Source organism: Leiobunum rupestre, chromosome 3 (genome assembly GCF_980474605.1).
Source record: "Leiobunum rupestre chromosome 3, qqLeiRupe1.1.hap1, whole genome shotgun sequence".
Taxonomy (NCBI): domain Eukaryota; kingdom Metazoa; phylum Arthropoda; class Arachnida; order Opiliones; family Sclerosomatidae; genus Leiobunum; species Leiobunum rupestre.
In genome coordinates this window covers 37,933,391-37,960,342 of record NC_143386.1, presented here as the reverse complement: position 1 = coordinate 37,960,342, position 26,952 = coordinate 37,933,391, and the positions used below count along the sequence as shown (strand labels likewise).

Sequence of the window (26,952 nt, the reverse complement as noted above, 5' to 3'; positions counted from 1 at the left end):
GAGGGGAGAGCGCGCAGAGGGAATTTTATATCTCGTAGGCGGGGCCAAAGCCGTCAGAGTTATCTTACCATAAGCGATACGGCAAGATTAGCATTCTATGTAGAGCTATGGATTCCTGCTAATACTAATAGGAAGAGCATGAAATGGCTTGTAATCCAATTTATATTTTTATAAAAGTATTTTTCTACTTAAAAATTGAATTCACCTTCATTCGTAATATCATCTGCTTCTACATTAAAAAGATCATGAAAACTCTGTTAAAAATATTTTACAACTAACGATTGGACAGAAAACCACTAATTTTTCAATGTAAATTAACTCAATGATTTTTCCCAGCGTGCTTAAGGGCAAGGTCCGGAAGATGCGACATATTTTCTGTATCGGGGGATGCTTTTGAGAATTGCCTTTAAAGCCCGGACGAGGACTAAGGCCATCTATTGATCAGGTAATGAAGTTACTCGGATGTTTATTAATGTTAAATGCCGATCGCTTAAGTTGGATCAGGTAACATTGATTTCGAGTATAGGTTCGAAAACAGATCTTTCCCATTAAAGTTTTAAAAACGAAGCGATTTCTTTGACCGGAAATGGGTAAACACTATTTACTAGGCGCAAGGGAATGGATTCCAATAGCAGTACGAGGTTTCACTTTAACCAAAAACGTCACATAAATAGATTAAAAAATATTCCGATAGGCCTAACACATGTTTTCCCATTGACGCTCACCGTCGTTGTGGTTTTGACCTACTGAAAATAAACTTTTACGCAATTTCGAAAACCAACCTTTTCTCCTGGCGCCGCTTTGAGCCAAAGCGGAATCGACCAAATTAACTGTAACTCGCGCGTCCAAGCCAGCGTTGTAATTCAAATGTTCATTTAACGTATATAGATTTGTGAGAATCTTCGTAACATTTATTTTCGAACGAATACCTAATCCAATTCTACGACGGGCTCGAACTTGCATTGGACTCAGGAGTAGTCTTTCAGACCAATATTGAAATACATAAATGTTAAATAGTAAGTGTTTTTCTCTTTGGTTTAGATTAAGTAAGGGGTCGAGCGCGTACGCAGGACCCCACTACCAGAAATTATACGCCCCATCTATTGCAATTAGCATAAGTGGTTGAAGTCAATTACACCAGAGTGCAATGGTGCAATCTCGTTCAAGCCCGCCTCCTCTCAGATCAAGGCTGCAGCGACGCCAGGTAAGTATACTCATCATCATCTGTGAAACAAGGTTAAGTTTTTAAAGGCTTACTAAAAAGTGGCATGTGACCTTTAAAATATTCTATATTTGTAATACAAATGTACATAGATATATTAAATAACATTTAAACGCGTAAACTAGATTATCAGAAAGATCCTGTTGAAAAAATAAACTGAAACCAATATCACGTTTCCAAAGATGGATGACTGTTTCGAATTTCGCTGTATCACTTTAAAATGTGGCGATATTTTTACGTATTACAGCGCTATCTAGCCGTTGTAATATACAAATTTTTAAAACGGGTAAAACGGGATTCAAGATGGCGATCGGTTCATAATGGCGGCACTCGGAAAATTTAAAATGACCATATATCTGGACCACTGATTTGCCTATTCCGTTGCCCTATACAGCATACGATAGGAAAGAAGGTAACGAAGTTCTTTATTACTCATGCCATCTTACAGGACAAATCAAAATTGGTTTATTGGTCAATATTTTTTATACAATCTAACTTTCTACATCTATTATTTGCGTATGACCAGAATACATTAAGGAATTAAATTAAATTTAATTTTTCTTCTCAAGTTTGGTAGGTAAAATCAGCGAGCTGAATCTAATTTGAGGGTAAATTGGGATGATCGCAGATTCCACGTTTTAAATTACTTAAAATTTAATCCACCGGGTGCGCTACGCTGATAGGAAAATGTACCGTATCAACAACATAAATTTACTGGCAACCCCTGATGCCAGATATCCCCTGTATACTTTACAGTCAAATATGTTTGTCAATAGTTCAGAATGTTTCTGTAAAATTGACACACCTATCCATATTCTAACATTACGCCTATGTACTTTTAACTTTATTGCGTGTCATAGAGTTTTAACCGAATGAACATTCGACGATTTTTTTATGGTTTTAGAAATCTGTACTCTAGGTTATTTATTTATACTTGTATTCTGGGTTTTCACAATGAAACCTGTAATGTTTCCTGATTTTATTCGTGTTGGTATTACACCAAGGGCCTAATTTTAGCCAGATATTCCAACCATAGATCTGTTGCACCCTTTTAAGGGTTTTACTCTAGATATCTTCGAAAACGGCCGATACCAGAAGAAATAATATACAACTATTTGGTCCCATATTTGAGCTGACCATGCAATTTATCGTGAAGTTGTTCACAAGTATTGCGTAGAGTTTCCATATTCATCGAATAACTTCTATTCTCGGCCTTCATAGATATCAACTACTCCCCCTTAATTCAACCTTTGAACTGCTTTGATAACAGCATTTTTTATTTAATATATTAGAGGGTCGAGCGCGAACGCAAGTCCCCGCTACCAAAAATTGCACGTCCCGCAAGTCGCATTTTGCGACGAGTGGTAAGAGTCGATCTCACCCTTAGTGCAATGGTGCGACCTTCTCCAAGCCTGTCTCCTACCAGATCGAGATAGAAGCTACGCCAAGTAAGTATGATACGTAATGATTAGAGGCTATACTCATCTTCGCCAAATCAAGCTTTAATACCCTATGGTAATATTTCATTTCTTCATATACATCGACAGAAAGTCAAGTAATAACACATAGATATATTCTAACTTCTTTTTGACTTATTGTAAAGATCAAGTGGAAATAATTTTGAGAAAAATTCGAAATTTAAATAGTAATCAGTCTAAAGAATAGTGATTCGTTAAATTAAGCAAAATAATCTGTCTAGTGAGGAGGAAATACGTTGTATAACTTCGTATTTATTTATTTTTTTAGCATTTATTGGTGATTTTGCAAGGATTTAGCTGTCATACACGATAAAAGTTGGGTCTTCTTTCTTCTCGCAGTTGCGTCACCAGTATTAACCTGGTCAAACATGTTCAATAGTTCAAATGTAAGCCACTGCTTATTTAAGTTACAATTGCTTCGCTACGGTTTCGTTTAGTTAAAATTGGTTCGCATTTATTAGTACAGCTAAAATTGCGTCATAATGTGAGTTAAACTAAAATTCGAAATTTTAATAGGCATCAGATGAAAGAGCAGTCCTTTATTAAAATACGAAAATGAATTGTCGCATGACTTGTGTCAGATTTATAGCCCGGTGTACCGGTAAGATTTAAACCACACCACCGGAGGTCTGTCATCATAATGCCCTACGCCAGCGTCCACAAGCCCGGGCAGGTGACAAAACCAGCATGGGTAGCAGAACCCCACTACTGATGGTCGCACCCTTGACGCAAGCCGTTCAACCCAGCAGAAGGTGCAACAATGGGACGACCAGCCCGCCACTTCGCACACAGTAGTGGGAATAAGAGCGGATGCTCTGGCAACGCCGGCCGACACCCTACCTAGGAAGGTAGAGAGCCAAACCCATTGGAAAGAGCTCCTAAAGGGGAATGGCGAGCACACAGCAGTCCAAGTAACCCGGCACAGCTGGCACCGGATATCCCGGTGGGAGTCCAAAAGGCCGGGAGATGGGTCCGCCGTGCCCTCAAACGGAGGCCCGCAGCCCCACAGCAGGCTACCCAATCCACCGAGTTGGCCGGTTTGCCTGGACCCTCTCCGTTAGCCCAGGCCGAAGCCCAGTTACCAGCCCACACCAGACCGAAGTCGTAGGTGGAGATAGGACCATTTGGACGGAGCTAACATCTCCCAGCGCGCCACCGCCCGTGATGGGTTACAAGAGCCGGACCCCGACTCCCCGGCAAAGCCGCCAGTTATTGCACACTCCGACCCCTTGTGGGCCGAATTGTCGCATGAAGAGGAAGTCACAAAAAACGTATTTTGCACACCTTAGTATTCATTTACTAAAAATGTACAGTTAAAATTGCAACGCCATTGCTTAGGCTAGTACAGTCAAAACTGCAACGCTTGTGCTTAGTACCAGAGATACTGGCAATATAGAGATATGAAACAACGCCCGAAAAGCAACCCCCTGAATTTTAAAAAAGTCCTGAGCGGAGCGACGCCTAACGGCCGGAAGAGAGCGCATTTTTCGAAATCTCAAACAGCGGATTTCAGACGCAAAAATATATCTACGCGTTTCGTCTCAGAAATTATTATCCTGAGTGTTTGTAGCAATAAAGAAATAAGCCTGGAAGTAATTGTTCTGCAAAATTATGTAATAGTTCTAAAGAAAAGCCAATGATATCCTTGTTTAAGTTTCCAAAAGAGAAAGAACGGTGGGAAAATAGAATAAATAGCTTTTGTTGGGCCTATCTTTAATATGTGGTTTTTTGAAGGCTATTCATCAATACTTCCACACTAACCACAAACTATGGTTGACTGTGTGTAAAGTATTTTCTTCAACTGGTTGTAAGGTACCAGGAACGTTCAATGACCTTCGGGCGTAGAACATTGATAATCTTTTTCTAGTAATTGATCTTACGGTCAATTTTTCAACCAAACGATTAATTAATATTTCGATATGCCTCTGCCATTAAACCTCTGGGTTAGTTTTGAAACAGACCTCCGGTAATTTTAAAGTTACTGGTTTTATAACCTTCGTTAGGCCTATGCGTCATGTTTTGTATAAGATGACAGTTGATTCCTTAAACCCAATATTATATTTATCCATGGCAATTCTCAATGAGTTAATGGTTCATTAACTTAGAATTTAAGCCGAAACACAACGCTAAACATTTATGAACCAAATATCAGTAAGTGTCTCGCTAAACCCATTATTAACAGTCAGGCGAGTGTCCAGGACAAAAATTAACTTGTTATGGGATCATAGCAGATTTTAAAACTTCTCCTTTTTTTCAGAGCATAGACATCCCTTGCACTTGAATGGGATATGGCTAAGATGGCATGTTCATTTTAATTTTGTCTTTCAAGAGTGAAGGGTTAAGCGCGTACGCAGAACCCCGTTTCCATAAATCAGGCGTTCCAGCTATCACACTTTGCGATAGTTGATACGAGTCAACTCTTCCTCGGTGCAAGGAAAGCTATCTCATCCTAGCCCGCCTCTTTGTAGATCACGGCTGTAGCAACGCAAGGTAAGTATGCTCGAATTCGCTACCATTGCAATATTTAACTTTAAACACGCAAATCTATATGAACAGGATTTAATTTAAATTTCTGAATTGTTATATCTGGAAATTTCGGAAAATTTAATTTTTAGTAATATAGAATATAAACTTACCATTTTAAAGAAATTGTTCAAAAATCATTTGTCGATTTCAAAAATTGTAACTGTAAAGCTTGATTTCCTGTAGCTGCGCGTAACATCGCGTTTGTACGTAAAAGTTGCATAAGGAGGGGAAATACCACACCTAGTCACCTAAGCCCCATAAGCCACTCATCCCGACAAAAGGCGCAGCAATGGGGCGACCAGTTCCCACTTCGCGCACAGATGTGGGATAGAGATTGGATGCTATAGCTACTCCATACCTACGTAGGTGGAGAGTCACACTCTTCAGAAAGAGCTCCTAAAGGGGAACGACGGGCACACAGCGGTCCTAGTAACTCAGCACAGCTGGTACTGGACAGGAAACTGGACCACTGCGACTCATACGGAGACCCGCTACCCCACAGCAGGCTACCCAAGCCACCGAGGTGACCAGTTTTCCGGGACCCTCTCCGTTAGCCTAAGCCGAAGCTCAGTTTCCAGCCCAAACGTGACCGAAGTTGGAGGTAGAGATAGGACTATTTGTTCAGAGCTAACATCTCCCAGTGCACCTCCGCTCTTATGAATTACAAGAGCTGGGCCCCAACTCCCCGGGGAGGGCCACCAGTTATTGCACACCCCAACCCGTTAAGGGCCTCATTTTCAAGGTAAAGGCCGCCAAGCTTTTACAAAATAATTATGAAAGTTTCATCTGTTAATTCTGATTTTCACTTGGCTTTAGCCAGACGACCCCTTGTATAATTTTAAGTCATTTGCGGATGATTTAGTCGTTAAAAAAGTAATTAAAATTGTTTCATGCTATTTCTTGGTTACTTTTTTGTACACAGCCAATTGACCGAAGTAAAATGGGATTTTAATACTTTAATTCTGGAAAATCTGAACAGGGTTTTTCGCGTCTGAACCAGGAACCCGGTTAACGGGAGGGGGGGCTTTAATTATAAATTTTGGGCTCTGGGCTCGGGCCTGGGTTGGGTGGGTTTAATAAAAGCTAGGCTGACTTACCCACTTCCTGCCGTAACTCCAAACCAATTTTCTACATAGTTTCTATGAAAATTTACATAGATGACTTGATATGACTCACGTATGGATTGTTGTTAGGTTTTTTGGCTTTCTAGGCCTATCTAGAAACTGAGCTTCCAGAAACTCTTCGTGCAGTGTTTCTGTTTAAAGAGCACTGAAAGAGATGGTTTTATTACAACATACATTGCATTTTTATTATTTTTATTTACTAAAAGGGACTAGCGTGAACTCAAGACCCCACTACCACGACTTTCACGTCCCCCAAGTCACATTTTGGAACAAGTGGTAAGAGTCAGTCCCGCCCACAGCGCAACAATAATACCGCCTCCTAGCCTGTCTCCTACCTGGTCGAGACCAAGAATCCGCCAACTAATTTTGTTAGAATGCATTAAAGGCCAAAGTTATCTTCACCGAATCAAGCTATATTCCCCTATGGCTATATTTAATTTCTTCATATACAACGACAGAAAGTTAAGTAATAATGCATAATATTTCCTAAATTCTTTTTGTCCTATTGTAAGAATCAAGTTGATATAATTTTGGGGTAAATTCGAAATTTAAATTGGCATCATCCTTAAGAGCAGTGCTTAAATAAATTACGGAAAAGGAACTGAAAACGTCAAAATATTCCGGTAGACCTAACCCATGTTTTCCCGTCAACGCTCACCGTCACTGAGATTTAGACATTCTGAAAATAAGCCCTTTTGCAATTTAGAAAACCAGCCTTTTACCCTGGTGTCACTTTAAGACTTAGCGGAACAAACCAACTCAAGTCTAACTCGTATGTTCAAATGTTCAAATGTACTAATGTGTATGTATTAATAAAATATACAAAGATTGTTAGAAATTTCGTAACACGCCTATTATTTGTGAACGAGTTCGTGTAGCGGTTTTTGCAGTAGTTTTTTGGAACCCATATTTCTGAACATTATTTAAGAACCCATGTTCATTGGACAATTATTGCTAATTAGGACACCCCTTAAAGTTAACGACGTACATTGCGGAAACACCCTGTGCAATAGAAGGACACAACATATTTCCTTTCTTTTTTTACAAGCTATAGACATGAAAATGCATTTTAACCAGCTAAAATGTAAAACCTTAGACGGCTCTTATCCCAAATTATCACAGACTTTCTGTAAGTCGTTAATGTTTATCTTTAGAACTTTAATGGAAAGGGTCGAGCGCGTACGCAGGACCCCACTGTCAGAAATTATACGCCCCATCTATTGCAGTTTGCAAAGTGGTTGAAGTCAATCACACCCGAGTGCAATGGTGCAACCTCATTCAAGCCCGCCTCTTTCCTGATCAAGGCCGCGACGACGCCAGGTAAGTATGAGTGGCAATGTTCTAGGGAAATCATTTATTTTTCAAAAGCAAAATAAAAAGTGACATGTAACCATTTAAATATTCAAATTGTTTTAAAATAATTGGCGGTATTACATTAAATAACCTTACAAACACAAGAACTAGGTCATCAGCAAGAGACTGTTGAAAAAATAAACGGATACCAATATCACGTTTCAAAAATGGATTACTGCATCAAATTTTGCTGTTCGCTTCAGGATAAGGTGATATTTTTACTTTATGTAAGCGCTTTCTAGCGGATGCAATAAAAAGTTATAAAACGGGTTAAACTTGCTATTTTTGTTCTGCGTAATTCGAAATAATCTAATAGTATTCCCTATCTCTTGTTAGAGTAGAAAACGGAAGAATTTGGGAGAGGTTGGCAATCAGAGCGCAGTTGCAAGAGTCCGTGAGACAGATGGAGGAAATAGCGTTTCTGCTATCCACTTTCAGCACCGAAATTTTAGATAGAGGCTACTCGGTGTAGGAGTTCATCGCGTTCTATCTATTCGAAAATTTACATCACATATTCTTAAAAATAAAAGCATTTAACAATTTGTCTTTTTTACACAAAATAGGTAATTTATTAAAAAATTTGACCAAATTGACCATTTTGCTAAGGATTTGTTAAATTAAATTTTTTCATTTTTGTAATATTTTCGTTTGAAGTTGCCAAAACATTTTCGGTTGCCAGTGCAAAACGGAAGTCTATTGCAAATTTTCCCTTAAGGAAATTTCATGGTACCCAACCGTCTACACACCACCCTAATTTCAAAAAAATTTGTGAGAATCACCTCGGGTAGTCTCCTTGTTAGTGTAGCCAGCTATCGAGTTCTATTCAATATGTCGGCCAATTCAAAATGGTGGCACTCTTGAACCAGATGGGGCAAAGTAGGTTATCTATTACCAACTAAAGATGATTTTATTTTCTGATAACTTGGGGTGATCGAAAGTTATGTGTGTTGTAGTCTATTCAGGTTGGCATCAGTTCAAAATGGCGGCACTCAGCTAATTTAATCCCGGCCATTGATACGCTTACTCCGTTGCCCTATACAACATTCGATAAGAGTTTTTAATAACTTGTGCCATCTAGTGAGACAACGGGCAAAATTGTTTTTTCTTCATCAGAAATTGCTTTATTGGTAAATTTATTTAATATAATCGAATTTTCTTTATCTGTTATTAGTTTATAACCATAATTATCTTCCCCCTTTAGAAATGATTTTAAGCTTGAAAGCGGTCAGGACGGCATAAAATTAATTTAGTTTTCTTTTTAAGTTTGGTACGTAGAATCAGCGAGCCGAATCAAAGTTTTATTATCTGGCATATATTGGGATGATCGAAGATTCCATGTTTCACCAAACTTATAATGCAGTTATGTAGACTGGAACTTTGAAAGTAAGGATCTATAAACCGATTTCTGCCTAGCAAAACAGTTTTTATTTTTTGTCGCTAGATGGCAAAATTAAACAAAAATTATAACAAAAAATACTTTCCGATCAAATAGTGCTTCGGACAACTCAATAGGCGTAATGGTCTTTTAAAATTAGCCAATTTGCACCATTTTGAATTGGCCGCCATTTTGAATAGATCCTTCTATGATAGATCCTGGAGAAGTATGTTACCCATTTATGTTCGGATTTATTTTTTTGTTGTTTAAACCGCTTTCCTATTTATGGTTATGTCAGCTCGTTTTGAAGGGGTTGTACGTATGGTCCATGTTTTCAATGAAATCTATCTCGAATATATAAATTCGATATACTGCAAGTCCCGACATTTTCAATCAGCCCAAGTGATAAGAAAATAACAACCTAAGTTTGTTATTATGTTTTGATTGTTGAAATAATTAGGGCGAGCTATTTGTTAAATTTACGACATACCTAAGCACATAAGAGCCTCAAACTAGAAAAATACTTAAAAACTATAAATTCAAATCACGGCTAAATGACTTAATCTGAAGTCCACCAAAACTTCAACATACTTATGGGCTTAGGTGTGTTAAATCAAGCTTTAGAGTTATAATATTGAAATCGACCAATTATTTAGAACACATTCATAAAAATAGTAAGTTGATACACCAAGGGCAAAATAAAAAGGGTCTTTCACTATAAATTCAAAGTACAATTTTGAAATTATAATAAATACAAAAACGGGTATGGTACATTATGCTTGGTGCGTTTGTAAAGCCGGATTTGGAGTGTATCAACACGTAGGAACCACATTGTGGTGTTATTTTGCCTGCAAAATGGCTGGAAAACCATTTTTTCCGGAAGATCAAGCCTGCACTCAAAAAGCCCACAGCCCAAGGAAGTCTCAGTAAAACAACCTTAAACGAGCTTGACTTCGTTAGGCACACTCGTGGGAAGTCTAGTCACGGGCTTAAAAAAAGATCAGATAACCAATAAAATTATTGAAATTTGAAAGAGTAAGATGAAAATGAAGCTAATGAAGACAATCGCACCTTTGCCTTGCACATTAAAAGATGAACTTCAAGATTTAAATCGCAGAACAAACGATCATTTTTGTCTCGCATTCAAGAGGAAAACAATTTCACTCCTGCTGGTGAGGATATTCATCGCACTCAACAATTAAGTAACTCCTGCAGTTAGAAGTGCTACTGTAGCGCAAATTCACTTCCAAGAAGATTACTCGAAATACCAGAAAACAAAAACCTTACAGCGCTCATTGCACACACTTTGAGAAGTCAATACTGATCAGTGTATATTTAAATTATTTACCCTCTTTTTCAATAGTAAAGAAAACCCTGGCACATGCATTGGAAATTGATAGGTGAAATGATCATTTTAATTTTATCTTTCAAAAGTGAAGGGTTGAGCGCGTACGCAGAACCCCGCTGCCATAAATTAGGCGTCCCAACTACCGCATTTTGCGACAGTTGATAGGAGTCAACTCTTCCTCGGTGCAATAGAAGTTATCTCATCCTAGACCGCCTCCTTATAGATCAAAGCTGCAGCAACGCAAGGTAAGTATGCGTAACTCCGCTATCATTACAATATTTAACTTTAAAAACTCAAATCTATATGAACAAGATTTAATTTAAATTTCTGAATTGTTATTCCTGGAAATTTCAGAAAATTTAATTTTTCGTAATGAAGAATATAAGCTTACCATTTTAAAGAATTTGTTCAAAAATAATTTGTCGATTTCCATAATTATAACTCAGTAACATCGCGTTTGGTCGTAAAAGTTACAAATTGAGTTTAAATACCACACCTAAGGCCCATAAGTGTGTTAAAGTTTTACTTACGGTCATTTTTGTAAACTTCAGACTAAGTCTTTAAGCCGTGATTTGGGTTTGGATTAATTATTTTAAAGTATTTTTCTAGTTTGAGGCCCTTATGTGTTTAGGTATGACGTAAATTTAACATATAGTTCTCACTAATTATTAATATTTTTGGTTTGTTAGTCGGGTGCCAGATTCTCAGTGCGGTACTCTTCAAAACAAGCCGGCATAACCATAATAAGGAACACGGTTTAAACAATAAAACAAAATTTAAGTATAATATATCAGTAGTGACCCAGTCCAAACATCAATGAGTTGCTCACTGCTCCAAGATCCATCTTAGACGGATCTCTACAAGATGGCAGCCAATTCAAAATGGCGGAAATCAGCTAATTTAAAAAGACCCTATCTCGATCTGTGTAACGCTTATTGCGTTGCCCTAAGCACTATTCGATCGGAAAAAAAGGCTTTTGTTTAACCCTATTTATAAGTTTTTATTGCATCCGCTGTACAGCGCTAACCTAACGTAAAAATATCGACACATCCAATTCTTTTGAAATATTTTGAAAATTTTTGCCATCTAGCGGCAAACAGTAAAAACAGTTTTTCTTAGGCAGAAATCGGTTTATAGATCATTTCCCTGCAGCACAAATGAGTCGTTTTAGAGTCGGGCCGACATCGAGATAATAGTAAAAACCCGTGGTCATCCTTCTGCACTATTTTAGGTCGAAATGGCCTACTCGAAAAAGGGTCGGCCAACTGTCAGTATACCAATAACATTCGACTTTATGCCAACTTAAAAAAGGAAAGGGTACCTTATCTTATACATCATCAGGCCGTCTCAAGAAAGTCTCAACTTTTCTGAGAATATTTAAGTATGTATAGGTTTTATAAACTAATTATTAAACGGAAAATTTTATTAGGAACGCAAAAAAATTTACTACGAAATGTAAAATTAAAGTATTTATTCTTTAGTTTCATATTTTATGACTATTTAATTTGATTGTCCCAGGCATTTTGCTCCAAAACTATATTACCTAGAAATGTGAAATTTTCAGGGTGTTTACATTTCAGCAAAATCGTGAAATTTTTCGGTTTACTCGAAAACCTTAAATGAAATGGGTTAGGTCGGAATAGGTCAGGAAAAATAACGAGTAGGTATTAGGTTACCTAGACTTTTCACAACAAACAGTACTGCAAATGTGGAAGTAACCATTAACTTATTTTTAAGGTGCGATTTTCAAAATGAATGTAGTCTAATTCACCGCAAAGATCTTAATTTGTGTTTACTTAAGTCGAACAGTTCTGCGATTGGTTTATAAAAACGAACGAAATTTAAAATCTTACGATATAAAATTTCGAAGGTTAGGTGTAACATGGTGTGGTCGTGAACAGTATCCCCCCCCCCCCATTAACATTTTCTAAATTGACACGTTGCATTCAATAATTAAACCTATACTATTTGTTTAATATCATTTGAAATTCTTAAGCGATTTTAAATCTGTTAAGTTATATATCGAGTTATGAGAAGTTTACTTCGTGGGCTGTTACCGCTTCCGGTTTGATTTTGGGGCAATATTCGTAACCGCAAATATATTAAATATATAAGATTTAAATGGTCACGATGTTGTTTTTTCCAAAAAGGTATAACTGAACTCACTAGGTGACACTATAAAAAAAAAACCAACAAAATTAAACATGTCGGAACTGTACATGGATTTAAGAGAATCTTCGTAACATTCATTTTCGAACGAATGCGCGAATGGTTACTAAGATGGCCCACTTTGGATGGACTCATACTTGTATCAGAACAAATAGTAGTCTTTCACTGGATACTCTGTAACGATACCTAAGTATAGTATGTTTATCTTTAGTATTGAGCAAGTAAGGGGTCGAGCGCGTACGCAGGATCCCACTACCAGAAATTGTACGCCCCATCTAATGCAGTTTGCACAAATGGTTAGAGTCAACAACACCAAAGTGCAATGGTATAGCCTCATCCAAGCCCACCTCCTCTCAGATCGAGACTGCAGCGACGCCAGGTAAGTAAAACCATTTTTCGTTTCAAAATAATATAGAGTTTTTAAAAACCAACTAAAAAGTGGCATGTGACCTTTTAAATATTCGATATTTGTGATACAGATGTGCATAAATATATTAAATAACTTTGTAAATGCGTAAAGTAGGTTATCTGAAAGATACTGCTGAAAACATTAACCGAAACCAATATCACGTTTCCAAAGATGGATGACTGTTTCGAATTTCGCTGTTTTCTTCAGGATGTGGCGATATTTTTACGTCAGGTCAGCGCACAGTGTTTCCAAACCCGACTTTTTAGTGACAAAATTAAATATCAACTTAATAAAATAAATGTATATATATATTTAATTTTGTTTTTAGTTGTATCCGAAAATATAAATAATATTTCGCTACATGCCACCAGAGGGCCAAACGTTCCCAACATGGAATTCCACTGAATTTCTTTTTTGCAGATCGTGTATAGAATTATGTTATACATAAATTTTAAGTTTGATGAAATTCAGTTGAACAGATCTTCTGTAAAATGCAGTCAAAGGGCCAATTTTGACCAAAATACCGCTTTTTCTAAAGGAAATTATCCATGAAATACAAGATGTTGCAAAATATTTCATCACTGTCTTGTAGAACCGTTCCCGTAGTATAACTTACAAAAAACCCGAGCACCAATCACCTCAAAGTTTTTAAGATGTTTCAAATTTTCACACGTGTAAAAATATTTCTTGAAATAGCTAATTCATGGTGTTTCTGTACATATTGTTTGCCTTTTCGTTACTATAAACCTACTATGAAGGAGAAACCCCTAGCTCATTCTAATATTAGTAGGATTTTGTCGTGCCTCAAATAAGTTCTTCGCATGCGCAACTGATGTAATTTTGGAGACTTGTAATTGTGAGGTGCAACGGGTACGCTACGAAAAAAATAAATATAAATTACTGTATTATAACAAAAACAGTTCTCAGAACTGAAAAAACTGCTTAGAGCTCTTACCAGTTAAAGCCTTAAAGGTGCAAATATTACTTTTAATCTAATTTTATATCTTCCTTTTTTAGTAATGTAGTCTTCCAAATGACAAATACCTAATCAACAATTTTTCTAAATTTTCAATAAGAAATGCCTTTGTATCTAAACTTTTAATTACTTAAAACGTTTGTGAATAATACAAAAAAAATTAAATTGTAACTTAATTTGCTAAAGTATCAATAGTTTGAGATAACTTCATTGTCAGACTTATCTTAATTTAACAAGTTGGCAAGCCAAAATATACCTCTCCTCGGAAGAATTGTCCCTAACGGTATTAATTTTTCGAGATGACTCTTAAAGATATCTCCGCAATTCCGAGTTATTTACTAAAAACGTAATCCCGGTTCAATCCCGCCCGGTATAAAATTTCATTTATAATTAAAATAATTGAGACCAAACAACCGAGTATTATTTATTCAGAATATTATAAATTAAGTAATTACAACAGCGAGTTAGACGTACTAAAACAATGCACAATGGAATTTAACTCTATTTACGGTACAAGTTTATCAGTTAAATATAATACGAAGCCAATTTTAATGAAATAAATATCTACAGAGGGTATTTGTATTTTTCTCGCTTACGAAATACTTGCCGCATCTTTAACGCCCATTTTATTTCAAATTAAACATCTTAATCAGTCGAGAAAACGTTTAAAATAAATTACGAAGTAATGACGACCCAGTTAATAACCAGACCAACATAAGTGTAAGCGCACGATGTTTACAACTCGATAAAAATATACGACTGAAAAAACGAAATAAAATACAAATAAAACGAAAGATATTTAAAATTAAAAAACTGATCCTAATAAAACGTGAAAATACCCTCCACGTCACGCACATTCGAAATACGCAGAAGTAACGTTATACTATATCCAGTTTAAAATATTAGAGTATCAAAAACTAACAAGTTGGCAAGTCAAAATATACCTCTCCTCGGAAGAATTGTCCCTAGTGGTATTAATTTCTCGAGATAACCCTTAAAGATATATCTCCGCAATTTAGAGTTATTTGTTAAAAATATTAACCCATTTCTATCCCGCCCGGTATAAAATTTTTATTATAATTAAAATAATTGAGACGAAACGACCAATTTTAATTTATTCAGAATATCATAAGTTAAGTAGTTACAACAGTAAGTTAGACGTACTATAACAATGCACAATTGAATTAAACCCTTTTACAGAACAAGTTTATCAGTTAAATATAATACGAAGCAAATTTTAATGAAAGAAATATCTACAGAGGCTTTTTGGAATTACTCTCTTACGAAATACTTGCCGCATCTTTAACGCTCATTTTATTTCAACACTCGCCCTTGATGAAGATACCGTAGATATCTGGTAGTGGACGACTCGTTCACTTCCTGTTGACGTTGTGACGCATACCACATGAAAAAGACCAATGCCGTCCAATTTCCAATATCATATAATGACTCGCACACCCAAGAAATCATTGACTGCGTTAGAAATCGTAGATATCCAAATATCCACACCAAATGTATTTACAAGAAGCAAAAACCTTACCATCAACAAAGCACAGAGAGCCACTTGACGAACCGCCAGCTCTTAAAGCAATTAACGTTAAATTATCTCCTTTGAATTAACAGAACTATATATAGGTCGTTAAAAAAGTGGACCACCCACAGGGTCTACCCTTTAACCCTCTAATCTCGGCTGACTGCGCTAAAACAAGATTTAACCTTTAAAAAATACCAGATTAGGCCTTCATAAATTCATTAATAAAAAAAGACTTTATTACCTATTATGCTTACGATGCCTGTCTTAATTTCAGTGAATCTAAGGAGCTATCGGTGGTTCTGTGGTAGAGCGCTCGACTGCCAAGCCGAATGGTCTGGGTTCGAAACCTGGGTGGCGCATTTATTTTTAATCAATAGAGAAACGCTAAAGTAGAATTTCTTCGATGCAATAATTTCAATTTCAATTCTATTTCAATTAAACCAAAATTTCGTACTCTATTAAATACGCTTCCGATAAAGCTGAAGGTCTAATTTTCAATAAGGCGTAACAAGTGTCGGTGGTTCTGTGGTAGAACGTCCGCCTGTCAATCAGGAGGTCTCGGGTTCAAATCCCGCCCGATGCGATCGCAAATTGATACTAAGACGAATACCGTGTACAACTGGTGGAAACCCTGCCATTGGACGTTGAGAGGTAGCATTACACTCAGCACTCGGTCCGTCCCAAAGTCATTAAGAAGAAGTTGGAGAGAAAACGCCCATATAAACACAACAGACTCAACATGCACATCCATCAGAACACAAACACAACAAATTCAACACTCACAACCTACGCATAAACATTACAAAAACCGTAATACACCAAACCGTCACGACGGTGAGCGAAAAAACACCATCCAAACCAAACCGCAAATGCATCCGTTAACGCTCACCGTCACACGGTGGTTTTGCCAACCCTTTGAGAAACTGCGTACGCAGTGATTACACTTTGCACCGAAAATGCGAACGCGTTCGCAGTCCTGACAGACAGACACACCCACAGACCTACCCACAGACCTACCCACAGACCCACCCACAGACCCACCCACAGACCCACCCACAGACCCACCCACAGACAGACACGGTCGTTGTATAACCCCTCCTAGGGGACTTTGTCCCCTCGGAGAGGTAAAAAGTCATTAATAACAACTTTATAGTATAAAGTTTTTACAAAGAATTTGGTTCAAGAAAGAGAAACGTTGTTCAGTTTTAAGGCTGTGTATCTGTTTTTGGAGTTGTTTTTCACAAAATGATGTTGCATGGATATCCAAGTTTGAGTCAAAATTTTTACATCGAATGTTCCAAAAAAGTTTATTGCATTTTTATCCAGGTTTATCCGAAAGTCTCGCACATATCTCACTTATTTCTTTATATCTAAATACTAAAATTCCGAACTTCGTTGATTTCTTCCCCGCAAGATAAATTAAAATTGATCCCAAATTTCTTAATACTCAAATTTCCAGTATCAAATTGAAAATGCAAAATTCTAGCGTAACACTTTGTTTTATCCATGATATTGAATTAAATACTTGTTGATTAAATTATGTTCGATTAGCCAATTGGCTAATTTTAAAAGAGTACATCTCGGTCGGTGTTTCGCCTATTGCGTTGACCTAAGGACTGTTCGATAGGAAAGAAGGCCGTCAGTTAAATGATTTCTGACAGATTTTTATAACTTGCGCCATCCAGCGGCAAAAAGTAAATACTAATTTGCTCAGATAAAAATCGGTTTATAAATCCTCACCACTGTAGTTCTAGTCTACATTATTGATTAATCTTCTTAAAATCGAAACAGCTAGTATATCAAAAATACAACTTGCCATAACCGTTTTTCCCCCATTTTCCTGCTATGTGTAAAAGGCAACGTATAAGGCGTTTGAGGGGCCGATAAATGACGTTTTTAAAATTAGTTGAGTGCCGGCATTTTGAAATGGCCGCCATATTGAATAGGTCGAAATCGATTGACTGCTTCAACAAGTAACCCTCTTTTAGAAATAACATTTCGGAGCAGATAGTTGATAAATAAGACCAAATTTCCCCCATCTGTCTCACGAACTCCTACAACAGCGACCTGATTGCCTGCCTCCGCCAAATTCTTCCCTTTTCTACCCTAACCAGAGATAGGGAACACTGTCAGGTAATTCCAAAGTACGAAGTACGAAAAACAACCGATTTACCAAGAGAAAATAGGTTTTACCCGTTTTATAAATATTTATTGCACCTGCTCGATAGCGCTGACAGGACGTAAAAATATCGCCTTATCCTGAAGAGAACAGCGAAATTCGATACAGTAAACCATCTTAAGAAACGTGATATTGGTATCCATTTATTTTTTCAACAGTCTCTAGCTGATTACTTCGTTCCTGTGTTTGCAAAGATATTTAATTTAACAATTCGAATAATTAAATGGTCACATGTCGCCTTGGAAAACTGAATATTTTCCCCAAATCTCTACATATCATACTTACCTGGCGTCGCTGCGGCCTTGATCTGAAAGGAGGCGGGCTTGGAAGAGGTTGCACCATTGCATATGGGTGCAACTGACTTCAACCACTTTGGCAAATTGTAATAAATGGGGCGTATAATTTCTGGCAATGGGGTCATGCGTATGCACTCGACCCCTTCCCTTGATGATCCAAAAATCGCCCTAAATAAACAAATGTTTTATAAATCATTTGTTGTTATGGGGTGTCAGACACTATGGTCTTAGAACCTTCTAAAGTTATATTTAAGCGGGGCTAATAAGAATTTTCATGTCAATACCGTGTAAAAAAAGGAAGCATAAATAAATGTATTGTGTCCTTCTATTGTACAGGATGTTTCCGATAAGTATGTCTTGACATTAGGTGTCTTAACCTACCACAAATTCATGTATTCATAAGTGCTTCGTTTCAGAGACTTGAGTTTCAAAAAAATAGTCCAAATCGTTACACGTACTCGATGAAAAATAATACGCATGTTACGTAAATTCTTACAATCTTTGTACGTTTTATTAATACATACACATTAATAAATTTGAACATTTGGAAGTCCAAGTTATAGTTTAATTGGACTGTTCCGCTTAGGCTTAAAGTGGCGCAGGGAAAAAAGTAGCTTTCCGAAAGGACAGAAACGCCGCGGTGTAAAAATTTAAGTGAGTGTTTATTTGCAGCTGCTCAATATTTAACACAGATCACTTTGTTTAGCGGAAAATCCCCGCCTTTGGTAGTGGTCGAAAGTAACAGTGACTGAGAATGTAGGGTTCGGGGTCTCTTTAATCTTTAGTGAAAACCAGCCTTTAAGCCAACAAGATTTTGGTTCTCTTAATACGAGACATAGCTGACTCTAATAGGGTGTGGATTGAAATCTAATATCCGAGCAGCCGTGAATACTTCGTGCCGTGTTCCCACTTTCGCTACGCATTGGGGAGTACACTTAAAGAATTGATTTTTAATTTTTTTTCAGAAGGGTCGAGCGCGAACGCAAAACCCCGCTACCAAAAATTGCGCGTCCCGCAAGTCGCATTTTGCGACAAGTGGTAAGGGTCAGTCCCACCCATGGTGCAATGGTGAAACCTTCCCCAAGCCTGTCTCCTACCAGATCGAGATCGAAGCTCCGCCAAGTAAGTATGGAACACATTAATTCGAGGTTATACCCATCTTCGCCAAATCAAGCTTTAACCCCCTATGGTACTATTTCATTTCTTCATATACATCGACAGAAAGTCAAGTAATAACACTTAGATATTTCATAACTACTCTTTGGCCTATTGTAAGGATCAAGTTGAAATAATTTGGGGGAAAATGCGAAATATAAATAGGCATCCGCCTAAAGAGCAGTCCTTAATTAAAATACGGAAAATGAATTGTCGCATGAGGAGAAAGTCATAAAAAATATTTTGTACACCTTAGTATTAATTTACTGAAAATGTACAGTTAAAATTGCAACGCCATTGCTATAAGTACAGTTAAAATTGCAAAGCCTGTGTTAAGTACAGTTAAAAATGCCAAGCCAGTGTTTAGTAGACTTAAAACTGCAACGCCAATGCTAAGTACAGTTCAAATCGCAAAGCCAGTGCTTAGTACAGTTAAAATTCCAAAGCCAGTGCTTAGTACAGTTAAAATCGCAAAGCCAGTGCTTAGTACAGTTAAAAACGCAAAGCCAGTGCTTAGTGCAATTAAAATCGCAAAGCCAGTGCTTAGTAGACTTAAAAGTGCAACGCCAGTGCATAGTTTAGTTAAAACTGCAAGACCAGTGCTTAATACGGTTAAAATAAGTACGCCTCTGCTTAGAACAGTTTATACTATAATTGATATCGTAGTGTTGGTTAAAATAATTGAGCTAAGACGCGAAGATGCTCCACGGTTTCGATGTTCCCATTAATTAAGCTGGAGCAATGCATGCAATGCCCAAATATTAATTCTTGGAAGATATTGCTCTTTCGTTAAGTTTCTCAGCCATAATTATCCCTCTTATGCTCCTTCCTTTAAGTTTCTTTTAAAATACCTTTCGTTGCGTTGGAATGCTATCCGTTCTCTCTGACGATTGTTACATTCGCAATAGGCGTTCAGCGAAGGTGACCCCAGGCACTGTGGCAGCTAAGAGCAACAAACACAAGGAGAACGCAGCTAGCCTTTAAACCCGCTAACGCAGTGTTGTGTACAAATTTCATAGGCAAGCCTTTTCGCTGAGCGTCTTACGGAAAGGGGGGAAGACAATTTCCAATTCTTCTCCTTCAGACGGCAGCAGGCGCTAAAGCGTCTAACCAATTAAAACTGTACAGAAAAAAATGCACGACATTTGACGGGTTGCGTTCTCCTTGTGTGGGCTGCACTGTTTGTTGCTACTAGGTGGCAGAGTAAAATTCTAGTAAAACCATTAAAAGTCTGTCCCGCTTCGCTCTTGAGTTTTTCAAATGTGTCGTTATATACCTTTATTTCTATATTTACTGGCTACTCTCGTAACTCTCCTATTCTAAGCAAAAGTAAATTATTAATTTTTCGCTATGCCGGTTTACCCGGTGAGAGAAAATATTGAGAACCACCTAAAACAGGGCGTACCGAAGAGGATCGCTTTTGAGGGAGGATTCTAGGATTGCGCCAACTCCATCTTAATTTTGGCGAAATCTTGGAATTTTTCTTGAAAAGAGTTGTTCCAAAAAAAGGAAAACTAAACTTGATAGCTTATGGCTTAAGCGCCCCCAAACTTCGACCCCTGGCGACGCCACTGTCGCTAACCCCAATAGTGACAGTTGTGCGAGTGTCCGGGACAAATATAAACTTATTAACGGGTTCAATGTACATTTACATTTATCCTCCTCTTTTTCCAAAGCAAATGCATTGGGTATACATAGAGATAGAAAATAAGTAGAGGCCCAATGAAATATGAGGGTTTGTTCCGCCGTGCTATCCCCCTTCACGAGCTATGCGTTATAGAGAAGAAAATACGTGGCGCCACAAACGGCCATCTAAGAAGCTAAACTCCCTTTATGGCAACCAGCTGGGCTCTACGACGTCATTTCAGATTGTAAAAAACGTCGATATTTCGAGAGAGAAAAGTTAATTTTACCTCTAATTTCCAAGATTAAATACAACTATCAATCGTAATAATATATTTCTGATAGACGCATTGCATACAAAATTGTCCATGGAAAAGGATTATTGTGGTAAGTTTTCGAACTGCTTCTTACTTTTAACTATCCAGGACCGGATTATCCAATAGGCCGACTAGACCTGGGCCTAGGCCAACAAGGATTCAAGGGGCACTAGGAGGCTTCGAAAAAATTAAAATAACAAAAGTTTTATCATTTACTTTTCACAATTTATTTTCCGGTGTAATTTTAGTAAATGCGTAAACATTTTTCAATACCATTTGAAGTAATCATTTATTAACGTCACTAAAATATCCACAAAGTCCATATTGAAGAGGGCACCAAAATTAGCTTGGGCCCTATGACCATCTGCTGATTTGTCTTAATCTTATATTTAAAAGTATCATTTGGAGACTTTCCAATGCCGTTGATAGCCACATCCATAAATACAAGGGCTGATGTTGCAATTTCGTCAGTGGCTTGAGTTTACGAATCCGGGAAATTTATTTCCTGTCCATTCAGTATGTTTCTTGATTAACATTTCATCAATAGATAATGCTATTAAAAGTTGATGATCTGATTTCTTACTCTCATTTTTAATGTAGTTAAAACTTTCAGCTGTGAAGCTACGTTGGACCGATTTTGTTTATCCATTATCCTACACCGAGAGAAAAACCCTAGTTTTAACAGGATAATTTTACATGAACCGTCTGTATATGACTTGCACAGAATAATTCTGTGATAATTACTGTTATCCTTTAGTTTAACAGAAGATATTTACATGAAACGTGTGTGTACAACTTGTACAGAATTATCCTGTACAAATGACACGTATCCTTTATTTTATACAGGAACATAAGTACATAAATGGCCTGTATTCTATAAAAATGGGTTGGTCTTTTAAAATGTACAGAAGGACATTGTAAAAATGTTCAGAAATATTTGCAGCTGTATTTATTACACACATCGAGAGTGTAAAATTAACAGTTCATTATGTAAAGTTTACTTGAATAACAGATATGTACTTAAACGGCTAGCTTCAGTAAGATTAACATTGAAGTTATTTAAAAACACTTAGCATATCTGACACTGTAGATATACTGGAATCCATTAATTCCAATTTACAAACTTCAAACGTATAATTCATCGGAGAGCCAATATTTTTTGAAAAACTGGTTATTTCCGCACACAAATGTTTTAAACAGTTTTATTTATTGTTTAATTGCTTTGGGGGCGCCCCCCGTATGACCACCCTTACTCTACGTAGTTAATAGCATCTGAATCCCGTAAATTTAATTATGCATAATGCATGGTAATTTCTTTGATAATCCTTCACAAGTGATATGGAAATGTTTTTGAATCCGACATTTCCCAAAATTATATTTTTGGGTGCACTGCTAAAGGCAGGGATTGACTAAACTTTGACTTTATATAGCTCTATTTTGAAATCTATTAATGATAGAGTCATGATATGTTTTGTGGTTATAGCCATCCATTATCGGCCTCAAATGGTTTTAATTAAATATTAATTAAAACGTTATACAAATTGTACGAAATAAATAAGAAAAATGAATGAATATAAAAACCGTGAGATATTTGATACAACTTAAGCGAGTGTTTCTTTCAGAAAAGAGCGAGCGTTTTAATATTTAGAGGCACTTTCCATGAGTGCACCCAGAGCGACCTTTCGGTGTCGACGCATCTGAGCGGTCATGAAAATTACGCGACGCGATATCGCTGCCTGTTTCCATTGTCGAACGAACCCCCACTGATGAGTAGATCGCTCCACTTGTAGTGCTACTAACTGGCACTTTGAAGCATTTATCCTAATATCTTCTTTCTAGCTCAATGCGGTGGATTAAGTCAAACTCGGCTTTCACCCAAACTAATTTGACTTAAGGCCCAAACACACATACGGTTCGCAAGCGATTTCGCCTGCGAATTTTCGCGCACGCGCCCATGCGCCATGACTTCCATTCTATTTAAGTCACGCGACGCGACGCGATTTGCTAGCGAAATTTCGCGCGAAGGCTATGTGTGCATCCGCCTTTACGCTTACGCCACAAATTTATACGTTCATATAAATGTAAATTTGACGGTGAAATTAGTGAAGCAGTTTGGATATATAATTCAGATTGTACCTGATCATGTGAGAAAAAGATAACGGATTGATATGTTCCGATAGAAATTAGAAGCACTAGATTTACCAGTTGTTTTTCAATTCGGAAATTGGCTAAGAGGCACACCGAGTATAGAAGGAATAAGGAGAGAAACACCCAAAATGTAGTGAGAACGATGCGATGACCGTTTCCAAGAAACAAAAAGGAGCGATATTTTCTCCCCGGAACACCTCTTTTGTCGTGTCAAGAAGGTCGACCACTTTTATCGCACAAACCCGTTTCCATGACCGTTCAGATGCGTCGACACCAAAAGGTCGCTCTGGGTGCGCTCATGGAAAGAGCCTCATAGTCGTTTGTCGAATTGGTTTACAGCAATAAACAATTCGGTAAAATACTACTCACGTGATTATTTACTTTGGATTATAGAGAGGCAAAAGGCTTGGCCCGATTTCTCTTGAACCAGAGAGGCTCACAATTAGATTTGTATCTATCTGGAAAACCTTAAAACCCAGTTGCCTCGTAAAACATGTAAATATTTGTTCAAAAATCTTCTGATTTTATTGTTATTTTTTAAACAAAATCATTTTTACTAGTGAAATAGCAGTGTATCAGTAATTTCGTAAACATGTAAATTATCAAGGTGCTATATGTTGGAATATAGTCTCTTTACGTAGGCTACCTTAGTTATGTACTAGAAATCAACCTTACGCGTGAAACTTTAAAAACTATTAACCAAAGCAGACTGAACGTAGCCTAATTTTTACACACCAAAGAACTAGTTGGGCATTATTGAGTCTCTCTGAGGGATTTAGCCCCGGATTATATCGAATTGACTGTTCGGATAAAAATTTAATTATAGTTTATTAAAAATATGAGATCGGCCCTGCATATTAACTAATTTTTCCTAGTTACCTCGGCAAAAATTGAGTTTCATATTCGTAAATTTGACTAAACGTGTTAGTGTATTTTCTACAATATTGTTTGTTGAATTAATTATTTGCTACTTATCGAATTTACTGAGATGTAAAAAGTATTTACTACCGATGGATGTGTAAGACCAACTTTAATATGCCAATTAAATTACGTAAAAGGTTCACGTACTCCAGACTGTTATTCATGTTGATTTGACAGACTTTATTACTGTGTTATTTACAGCTATTTCATCATGTTAAATTAACATAAAAATACTTGTAATATTATAATACGGAATAAACTGTTATATTTTCAGAAACGTCTTGGCATCCCCTGCTTCCAACACTTTCATGTAATTTGAACAGGGATTTTTTCTCTCAGTGTAGAGGGTTGGGATGTGGTAAACAAAGGTGTTTTCTCAAGAAATCGTATGCTTTCGGAGAATAAAAATGAATTGTCATGGCAAAGCTTCGTAGTAACTGAGGGTATTGCCGTTTTTTTAATTTTTCAATCCAGTTTGGTGTAAGAATTAAAACAGTTCGATTGAAGTTGGACCAAATCTTTCGTCTATATTCAATAAAAGCTTTCGTTTTCTCATTTCGCGAAGAGAGTTTTTTGGAGATTAAGCTTTAAATTATTGCTTAGTTACATGAAGTTGTTTTCACAGCAATCTAATTTTGTTTCTCTTAGTTTCCAAAGCCTTTTGCAACCCAGTGCATTGATGTTTGAGACGATTTATAATGAATAAATTTGAAATTCAAAATCCATCCATACTGACTACAAATTTTAAAAAACATTAATCACGGAATATTAATTATAATGGATTTTTTTCTTCTGTATATTCTTAATCTGAGGATGACACTTCTAACTCGAGAGTGTCGAGACCATAGAACGTTTTTTGTACATCCGAAGACGTTTTTGGGAGTTTTAGGGTTTCCGTGCAACAGTAGGTGCTAGATGTATATTATTAATTTCGAGTGTCTACGAACTGACCAAATCATTATGTTAGCTGTAACTCCGCTATAAAGTTGTTTTGTATATACCGATATCACAATTATTATTAAACCATTAAAATTGTATACTTTTATCCCGGTTCTGTTGAATCTCAAGGGAAAATCCAATTTGAAACTTCACAAGCTTCAACCATTTTCAGATTTATTTAAATTTACATAATTACTTAGGTTAAATTATTTTAATTCATTTAAAATTGTATGTAAAATAAGTAATATTTCAAACTTCAAAAAAATTTACTTTATTTATGATAATAAAGCCTATTACAAGTTACAGAAACTTCCTTAGAGCCTAAAAGTTTGGTTCTCAAATGCTGTAGTTGTTTCTAACGTATATTTCTAGTTCCTTCACTACGGTGTGGTGGCGCTACGTACTTCTTCCCTATAACGCATGCCACGAGGGAATAACATTTTCGTAACAGAAAAAAAAGCTCTTTCTCCCCCTGGTTGGGCCTCTACTTATTTTCTATCTCTAAGATTGGGTACTGCTAAGCTGACATGTACGTTTTAATTTTATCTTACGAAAGCTAAGGGTTGAGCGCGTACGCAACACCCTGCTACCATAAATTAGGCGTCCCAACTACGGCATTTTGCGGTAGTTGATAGGAGTCAACTCTTCCTCGGTGCAATAGAAGTTATCTCATCCTAGCTCGCCTCCTTACAGATCAAGGCTGCAGCAACGCAAGGTAAGTATACTTAATGTAGCTATCATATCAGTATTTAACTTTAAACACGCAAATCTATATGAACAGGATTAAATTTAAATTTCTGAATTGTTACTACTGAAAATTTCTGGAATTTTAATTTTTAGTTATAAAGAATATAAACTTACCATTTTAAAGAATTTGTTCAAAAATCATTTGCCGATTTCAATAATCATAACTCAGTAGCTGCGCGTCACATCGCGTTTGGACGTGAGAGTTACAAATGGAGGGGGAAATACCATACCTAAGCCCATAAATATGTTAAAGTTTTACTAACCGCCATTTTTGTAGACTTCAGATTAAGTCATTAAGCAGCGATTTGGCCTAAGATTAATTAGTTTTAAGTATTTTTCTTGTTCAAATCGTGTTGAGGTATGATATGAATTTTACAAATAGATTTCACTAATTATTTCGACTACCTTAACTTATAATTTTACGGCGCAGGACATCGTTTGCTGTGTGACAAGACATGAGATAGGCGTTAGTGCTCATTCGTACGAAGATGGCAACTTTAAATGAAGTTTTCTATCTAATACCATAAGTAACATAATAATAATAAGTAAGACACTTCCTATTGCTTTAATGCTAATTTTCTAACCGAACCTTTTTTCGGCACTGATACTCTCTTCAAGCTGTGACTTGGACTCGCGACTTACCGTTTTGGATGACTAGTTTTTGATAACAAATTAGGCTTAATATCGGAGAGCACGTTCTGGAGTCGCGAGGGCTTTGGTTTTGTTTAGAAGCGCGCGTGCGAATCATGCGTGATAAAAAAAAACATGAGTTCGTGGCGCCGAGAAAAACCTTTTTAATTTCAATTTTTTTAGCCATTGAAATGCGGGGCGGATTTGGTTCTTCAGGGGGATTGCCAGCTAGGAGCAACAAACACAAGGAGAACGCAGCTAGCCTTTAAACACGCTAACGAAGCGTTGTGTACGAATTTCATTGGACGAGCGTCACGAGCCTTTTCGCTGAACGTTTTACGGGCGGGGGGGGGGGAAGACAATTTCCGAATTTTCCCCTTCCGACGGCAGCAGGCGCTAAAGCGTCTACCCAATGAAAAATATACACAATAAAATCCACGACTTTTGACGGGTTGCGTTCTCCTTGTGTGGGGTGTTGTGTTT

At 37.0% G+C, this 26,952-nt stretch overlaps 9 non-coding genes across 9 annotated transcripts; 1 reads left to right on the top strand and 8 right to left on the bottom strand.

Moving 5' to 3' along the window:
* Positions 1 to 1,049: 1,049 nt before the first annotated feature.
* LOC149951670 (U1 spliceosomal RNA) lies at positions 1,050 to 1,212 on the bottom strand. The gene has a single exon (XR_016480141.1). It is a non-coding gene; the product is annotated as a U1 spliceosomal RNA (small nuclear RNA).
* A 1,301-nt stretch (positions 1,213 to 2,513) lies between these two features.
* On the bottom strand, positions 2,514 to 2,678 carry LOC149951669 (U1 spliceosomal RNA). Its single transcript, XR_016480138.1, has one exon. It is a non-coding gene; the product is annotated as a U1 spliceosomal RNA (small nuclear RNA).
* Positions 2,679 to 5,033: 2,355 nt separating this feature from the next.
* Positions 5,034 to 5,198, bottom strand: LOC149951668 (U1 spliceosomal RNA). Its single transcript, XR_016480149.1, has one exon. It is a non-coding gene; the product is annotated as a U1 spliceosomal RNA (small nuclear RNA).
* A 2,318-nt stretch (positions 5,199 to 7,516) lies between these two features.
* LOC149951667 (U1 spliceosomal RNA) lies at positions 7,517 to 7,678 on the bottom strand. Its single transcript, XR_016480130.1, has one exon. It is a non-coding gene; the product is annotated as a U1 spliceosomal RNA (small nuclear RNA).
* A 2,836-nt stretch (positions 7,679 to 10,514) lies between these two features.
* Positions 10,515 to 10,679, bottom strand: LOC149951666 (U1 spliceosomal RNA). Its single transcript, XR_016480139.1, has one exon. It is a non-coding gene; the product is annotated as a U1 spliceosomal RNA (small nuclear RNA).
* A 2,140-nt stretch (positions 10,680 to 12,819) lies between these two features.
* On the bottom strand, positions 12,820 to 12,982 carry LOC149951665 (U1 spliceosomal RNA). The gene has a single exon (XR_016480127.1). It is a non-coding gene; the product is annotated as a U1 spliceosomal RNA (small nuclear RNA).
* A 4,988-nt stretch (positions 12,983 to 17,970) lies between these two features.
* On the top strand, positions 17,971 to 18,133 carry LOC149951664 (U1 spliceosomal RNA). The gene has a single exon (XR_016480131.1). It is a non-coding gene; the product is annotated as a U1 spliceosomal RNA (small nuclear RNA).
* An 821-nt stretch (positions 18,134 to 18,954) lies between these two features.
* Positions 18,955 to 19,119, bottom strand: LOC149951663 (U1 spliceosomal RNA). Its single transcript, XR_016480128.1, has one exon. It is a non-coding gene; the product is annotated as a U1 spliceosomal RNA (small nuclear RNA).
* A 6,531-nt stretch (positions 19,120 to 25,650) lies between these two features.
* Positions 25,651 to 25,815, bottom strand: LOC149951662 (U1 spliceosomal RNA). The gene has a single exon (XR_016480134.1). It is a non-coding gene; the product is annotated as a U1 spliceosomal RNA (small nuclear RNA).
* Between the last annotated feature and the right edge of the window lie 1,137 nt (positions 25,816 to 26,952).